Source organism: Ostrea edulis, chromosome 4 (genome assembly GCF_947568905.1).
Source record: "Ostrea edulis chromosome 4, xbOstEdul1.1, whole genome shotgun sequence".
Lineage (NCBI taxonomy): Eukaryota > Metazoa > Mollusca > Bivalvia > Ostreida > Ostreidae > Ostrea > Ostrea edulis.
The window spans coordinates 60,421,570-60,430,109 of record NC_079167.1 but is presented as its reverse complement, the minus strand read 5'-3'; positions in this window follow the sequence as shown (position 1 = coordinate 60,430,109).

Sequence of the window (8,540 nt, the reverse complement as noted above, 5' to 3'; positions counted from 1 at the left end):
TTCCAAGTGTTTGAAAAACTCCGATATGCGCTCAGGAAGAATTTTACACTCTCTCTCTCATTTAAGCCAGTAATGATAACCGTATACACTGTTTCTTTATAAAATGATGCGTCTTGATCGTCTTATAACTTTTCCAAATGATTTAAAAACCAATCACAATGGGTTGCATATGAAATTAAATATAAAATTTGAAGCTACATGTACATGGTCAAGTCAATCGGAACCGGAAATGTAGTCCTAATGTAGGTCACGGACGGACGGGCCAATCCAACTGAAATGCAAACTGAACTTGTATTCCTTTGAGAGGAAGCTTAACTGTGTAAATTTCAGGGCAATATCTGTAACGAAAAAAAGTCCGGAAAACTGTTTGACTTACTTTTAGCCCCAAAGTAGGTCAAGGAGAGACTAATCCAGCTAAAATGTAAAATCACTCTTACAATTCTTGAGGGAGAAATTGTGACAAAATTTCAAAGTCGTACAGGCATCTATTACGGAAAAAAGTCCGGAAAACATTACCCCGAACGGACGGACAGACAGCTAGCCAGACGGACGCACCAACTGCGCCATTAAATAATGACGGGTGTATAATAAAAATGTTTTGAATATGAATTTGGTAGACGCATGGACTGTATTTTTCATTGATTTTTGCGATGGTATGCCACCTTTACGCTCCTGTCGTATAACACAAAGCAATTTTGGATCAAATTAAACGTAGTTTGGGTTTGCTTATTCATTCCTTATTTGAATGCCAGATTTTGGGACTCCTAATGAAATCATCCATTTTCTGGATCAGATGACTGTAGAAACAGTACCTGCTTCTTTCTTTTTAAATTGTGCTTTGCATTAGCCCTCTGTAAGTCATGTACATAAAACAGTTTTTAAAGGACAGTATGATATCAATATTGATATTATATAAACATGCGATTGAACAGTGAGAGAAAATTTGATCCATGTAATATACAAAGCTATAATTCAGAGCACTTTCTGTTTGCAAGGTTAACGGTTTGCACAATTCAAAGAAACTAAAGGCAAAGGAAGAAGAAAAAGTAGATATGCAGCTGACTATTTTCTCCTGGGTTGGAGAAGTGGTCGAATCACACAGAAAATCATGATTTCGGTGACAGAACACGAGTACTTAGGGACGCAGGACTTCCTCTCCCCCCTCACTGTATTTTTCATTACCTCCAGGAGTAGGTTGGAGTCAAAACAGGGGCTTAAAGTTTTACATAAATGTCTTTAAATTTCGTCATTCCCAAGGAACCTGATCCCACCTCTGATATATCCAGGGGTCCATGTTTGCCCAACTTTCTATTTGGCATTCTTCTTAGGAGTCATGAGATTGATTACTGTTCCTTATCTTCACCTTCCATCTCAACAACAGCATGTCGATGAATACAATGTAGTTATCTTAATATGGAATCATTCTCCGGTAGTTCAAATTGCATTTCGTTCAATTCAAGTCAAATTTTGAATATACAGGATATCAATGAGGAACTGGAGTCGGTTATCTTATCTTGTATTGATAGAGGGCGCCACAGGCAAATCCGGCCCTGAACAAAAAAAGATAAATGCTGAGAAGATGGGTTATCAGCAACCATTCTCGAATGCGATTTTGGAAAACACAAACACTACCTTTTACTTACGATGGTATCCAGTTATGGTCATATGACAATACCTGAACTTAGGAAAGAGTTAGAAAAGTTTGGAGGAAAGAAATCGGGAAGAAAGTGGGAACTTGTAAGAAGGTAAATAAACATTCAATGTTTTTATTTTCATCCAAGTAAAATATGATTAACGCAGTAAATAATTATCAATGGTGTTTAGATATTATCTAAATATATCATAACAACGTATAATGGAACTAGGTGTTATCAGAAAGGAATTCTTGTAAAATTTTGCAGATTTACCGAGCTAAGCTAAACTTGAATTTCCTCAGCAATTCCAACATCGTTGCTATATTGTTTCATGTTTGCAGCAAAATAGAAACATATTTCTATACTGAATGAAACGATTCAGTGTTATAATTATTTGATTATTGCCACTATGTTTTACATTATAGTGATCATCTGCTAAGTGTTATTTGATTACAGACTTAATTGAAGCATATAGAAGAAATGAACATCGTGCAAGGACCGATATTTCTGGACTTGAATTTATTATGATGTCACCCGATCCACAACCTTCATTGTGATAAGAGCTTTTCAAATTAAAAGGAATGACAAATTCATTGACGAGATGAAGAGAAATTTTAATGAATTTTATGAAAGATATTTTAAGTCTGCTCTGTTAGAGAAAACGTTTTTCAAGACATATGATGGTAAATGTACATGGAATAAATGTTGAAAAAATTAAATAAAGGTTTATTCTTTAATCACACCAATTTTTAATGGTGAATTATGCATATGACGGCACTATGCAATTCTTGAAATTGCACAACATGAAACAGACATAAATAATTTTACAGGAAAGCTTTGTTTCAGAGCTATTTATAGGTTCTGTCAGTATTTTGAAAGTTTTGGTAAGTCCAATAATTCTTTCAATGTGCACACGTTTGCTGGATATCTTTCTGTCCTCTATCACAGTAGCACAGGAGTCGTTCCTAAAAAAATGAATGAATTGTATCAATGATGCTTTTAATCAATTACTGAATTAGTAAGGGTTATGCATACTAAAATATGCTTTAGAACTTGCAGTATAATTTATCAAAGAGTAGCAAATAATATAACTACAAACATCTGCATCATTACGAAGTTAATATATATATACAAAAGGATCACATTTGTTTTTTGATTTAACTGAAAACTGTAAAATTTGTAAACAATGTTTTAAGTAGACATAAATGTCAAAATACAAAATCCCATGCTAGTAGGTATGCATAAATTATCAACAGGGTGGATACTTTTGGACATATTTTGTGATTATATAGTAGTTATGAAATTGATCACTGTTCTTTATCTTCAATTTTTCATTATGGTGTTAAGAGATAATGGGTAGTAATAAATGACCAGTAATTGCAAGTGTCAGTGAGGATTCTACATGTGACAGTGTTTGTAACCTTATCAGATTATTTTGCATGTGTAGTAAATTGCCGATCCCATTAGCGATTTTTTTCTCAGTAAATGCGATATATTTACTACACAAAATACTATATATCAACATTACATTGTACATGTATATTATAAACAAAAATTCAAGGTAAGTAATAGTTACCATGTTGAGTTTCAGTCAAAAAGTCGTCCAATATGAAATGTGCTCTGCAAACAACAGCAAAAGTTGACGGAGTCCAGCTTTGAAAACGAGTTTCACCACGTTTAATTGCGTGAATCAAGGCTTTTCTTCTTAACGAGTCTGATGGAAATACATGACGGCCACCCTATTACAACAATACGGCACACAACAGCAAGTTCCGAGCATGTTTCAAAAGGAAGTGTTTGACAGCAGATTGTTTACGTTTTTCTTCGATCGGTAACTACAGATAAAGCGTGAGGATATTCCGATCCAGGGTCGAGTTTGTCTGTGGCGCCCTCTAATGAAAAGATAACCGGAGCCGGTTCCTCATTAAACATATTCTTTTCAAGAGTAGCAAGGCCACACTAAATCATATAAAAATACAAATTTCCCATGTGTGGATTCAAGTTTTTACCTTTCAAATTATTAAGTTATTACAGGGGCATGGGCATGATTAGAGCAGACAATTTTAAAATTTTATTCTTTTTTTTATTGTTTAAAATGCTTATCTGGAGTATTTCTAATCGTCAACAAAATTTGAATATCAGTTGTTGAGTTATAAGTGAGATGCAGTAGCTGACCTGTTTTTATATTCATATGAGGCAGAATTTATTCAAAAACTTCTACGTGAGAAGAAAAAAATCTCTCGCTGTGACCTTCAATTCGACTTTTAGATATATCGATGACGTTTTGTCTATTAACAATGATAGCTTTCATTCATATGTCGATTTGATATATCCCTGTGAGCTCGAAATGAAGGACACCACAGAGTCGTCCACTTCTGCTTCATATTTAGATATTTTATTGAAAGTAGACATTAACGGCAAACTAACAACTCAACTGTATGACAAACGGGATGATTTCAGCTTCTCCATCATCAACTTCCCACATTTATGTAGCAATATTCCATTATCACCTGCATATGGTGTTTATATATCTCAACTGATTCGATATGCAAGAGCTTGTTCTGGGTATAGTCAGTTTTTAAATCTAGGTAAGCTACTGACAAACAAGTTGATGGTACAGGGATTTCAACAGTCTCGATTGAAGTCAGCATTTCGCAAATTCTATGGTCGTTATAACGATCTAGTTCGTCAATACAACCTCGCATTGGGTCAAATGCTCTCTGACGTGTTTCATACCGATTCTTAAGCCGATCTTGGCACACTGATTTTGACTGCGGATAACTCCGTTTACCTGATCAGGATATGGGGCTCACGGCGGGTGTGACCGGTCAACAGGGGATGCCTACTCCTCTTAGGCACCTGATCCCACTTCTGGTGTGTCCAGGGGTCTGTGTTTGCCCAACTCTCTATTTTGTATTGCTTGTAGGAGTTATGAGATTGATCACTGTTCGTTATCTTCACCTTGCATTCACCTATAGAAATGGCTGATGGAATAATTATAATGTTAATAGGGAAAATAGAACATGGTGGTTATGTAACGTAGATAATGGAGGCGATGAATACCATTATATTTTGCATTGTGAAAAGTTTGAAGATGAAAAAAAAATGTTTGTACCAAAATAATATCGATCATGACCAAATGCTTTCAAATTTTACATATTTTTCTCTACACACAATGATTCGTTGTTAAACAACATATTCAAATTGATAAAAATCGTAAACAAGACGGCCTAGCCTCCTGGTTAGTCAACTGTTATAATATTTGATACTTTCAATACATGTATATATAAACTCTGTCTTCTCTGCTCTGTTTGCGCATACTTATAATTGTATTTAATTATTTTTGTTTATATGTTCTCTTGTGATTTTCAACTGAGAAAAATAAACTCATTCATTCATGAATCTACGCCGTCTAAATCTAGCGTGAAAGGAGTGTACGCGCATTTCAAAGGACTATAAACACGCTTGTCATTAGCCAGGAAGTGAGAACAGGAAGATTTTTAAGAAATATATCAAAAGCGTTCACCATTTCGACATAGATTAGGTACATGCAGAAAGAAAACACAATTACAATTTTTGTTTAAAAACCTCTTTTATTTGTTTTACACCAAAGCTGTCAACTTTGGCGCCATGTTGATAGTTGAGTCGCGGAACAAATAAACATGAACAAGGTTCGTGCCTTTTTTTCAAAATATCTCAAACACATCTTTGAGTCAGCTTTGCAAATTTAGATTTGCCGCTATGGTTTACAAATATCAAATATTATCATATTATTAATCAATATTACCTTAAAAGAATTTCACAACAATTGTGTCTACGCCCCTTTAATTATGCCCCCAATGAATGGTGATTAATCTCATAAATCCCATAAGCAATACAAAATAGATAATTGGGAAATCACGGACCCCTGGACACACCAGAGGTGGGATCGGGTTCTTAGGAGTAAGCGTCACCTGTCGACCGGTCACACCCGCCGTGATATATATATATATATATATATATATATATATATATATATATATAGCTAATAAATAGTCTATTATAAGATCTGCGTAAAACTAGAGAATGTTAGCGTTCAATATCCTGAGAATTTATTGAACGCTAACTTTGCATTGCGTAAAATGTATGCGCCCGAAACATTCCGAGTATGAGCGTTCAATATTGACGTTACCGTAACGACGTAAACAAGCCAAAATGGCAGAAGACGGTCCTCTGAATCTGACAGAGCCGGTATTTGATACATGTGTATTTACTTAAGCAAAATGTTTTACTGTACATAAATTATGATGTCCCCATTTACAAAATCAGTTTGCTTCATGCATTAATGACGGGTTAAATACTGAGGGTCTCTACAGCCCAGTAGCTAAGTACTTCGCTACTAGCTTGAAAATACGGATGTATATTTAATTGCTCTTATAAAATTTAGAAATTCATTTCAAAATTAAGGATTATCTCCCTCACGCATAGCTCTTATCCTTAGACGAATTTAACTCCACTTTTTTGGCACAGTTTTCCCCTATAATAGCTCTAAAGCTTCATTGTCATTTCGGATTTCAAACATTTCGGTTGAGCATCACTGAAGGAACATTATTTGTCGAAATGCGCATCTGGTGTATCAAAATTGGTACCGTATAAGTTTTACATTATGACCCCTGGGTCGAGGCCTCTGCTGGTGGACTGTTAGTCCCCGAGGGTCTCTACAGCCCAGTAGCTAAGTACTTCGTTACTAGCTTGAAAATAAGGATGTATATTTAATTGCTGTTATAAAATTTAGAAATTCATTTCAAAATTAAGGATTATCTCCCTCATGCATAGCTCTTATCCTTGGACGAATTTGGCTCCACTTTTTGGCACGCTGTTTTTGGCTATATTTAGCTCTAAAGCTTCATAGTTATTTCGGATTTCAAACATTTCGGTTGAGCATCACTGAAGAGACATTATTTGTCGAAATGCGCATCTGGTGCATCAAAATTGGTACCGTATAAGTTTTACATTATGACCCTGGGTCGAGGCCTCTGCTGGTGGACTGTTAGTCCCCGAGGGTCTCTACAGCCCAGTAGCTAAGTACTTCGTTACTAGCTTGAAAATAAGGATGTATATTTAATTGCTGTTATAAAATTTATATAGTGAGTGCAATCTGTGGAAATAGAAAAGTCTAGTCCCATCGAGCGTCAGTGTTGCTGGATTATAGTGCTTTACATTATGTAGAAGTTTTACATTATGACCCCTGGGTCGAGGCCTCTGCTGGTGGACTGTTAGTCCCCGGGGGTCTCTACAGCCCAGTAGCTAAGTACTTCGTTACTAGCTTGAAAATAAGGATGTATATTTAATTGCTGTTATAAAATTTATATAGTGAGTGCAATGTGTGGCAATAGAAAAGTCTAGTCCCATCGAGCGTCAGTGTTGCTGGATTATAGTGCTTTACATTATGTATAAGTTTTACATTATGACCCCTGGGTCGAGGCCTCTGCTGGTGGACTGTTAGTCCCCGAGGGTCTCTACAGCCCAGTAGCTAAGTACTTCGTTACTAGCTTGAAAATAAGGATGTATATTTAATTGCTATTATAAAATTTATATAGTGAGTGCAATGTGTGGCAATAGAAAAGTCTAGTCCCATCGAGCGTCAGTGTTGCTGGATTATAGTGCTTTATATATATATATATATATATATATATATATATATATATATATATGGATTATAGTGAGTGCAATGTGTGGCAATAGAAAAGTATAGTCCCATTGAGCGTCAGTGTTGCTGGATTATAGTGCTTTATATATATATATATATATATATATATATATATATATATATAAAACACTATAATCCAGCAACACTGACGCTCGATGGGACTAGACTTTTCTATTGCCACACATTGCACTCAATAATTTTAATATGTAGACGCTTTGTTTATTATCAGCTTTTGTAGTTTAGTTTCCTTTCCTATTTAGTTTTCTTTTCTATGTTTATATTCTATCATCCTGAGGAAGGGACAAAATTTGACAATTCACGGTTGTTGGTGTCGTTGGTATTTTTTTGTGCTTTATATACCGGGGTATATATATATATATATATATATATATATATATATACATATACATATATATATATAGGGGACCGCAAAATCCGAGGTCCCGTGTCACAGCAGATGTGGCACGATCAAGATCCCTCCCTGCTCAAAGGTCATAAGCGCCAAGCATAGGCCGAAATTTTGCAGCCATTCACCGGCAGTGGTGACGTCTCCATATGAGTGAAATATTCTCGTTAAACAATATTCAATCATGGAGATGTCCTGTATTTGAAGTGATACTACACGTGTAAAAATGTGTAGAATAATTCATGACATATATCGAAAGTAGTTATGCAATATGTAGGTGTCACCGTGATTCATAGCAAATAGGCAAGTGCTAATTGCCTTCTGACGAGAAAGTGACTGATTGATAACTACCATTTCAATTCTTTTCAAATACCGTATTAAGCATTTTGGGACAAAGGGGACATCAATTGTAAATTTCAGGACTTTTGTACCCCTAGGGACTTAGGGCAAAAATTGCCACAATTGACCAATTCAAAAAGGATTCTTCTTTATAGAAACTAAATGCATAGTGATGTAGATCAGGAAAACCTCTACCACGTGTAAATTTCATGATTCGCAGGGTAGATTTTCTGACTTGGGGGGGGGGGGACGTTGCATTTAAAAAATAAACTTTAATATCTCTTTTTGGTGAGTACAGGAAATTTTTCTAGATTTCATAGGCCTTGGAACAAATGATACTTATGCATGTAGCTAATGCTTCGGTGACCGATAATGCCTGTGAGTCTCTTATTTTGAAACTTTTGAAACGCCAATTTAGTCATGGCTGTAGGACCAGAATTTTCGCGAAATCAACAATACTTTTAATAAATCT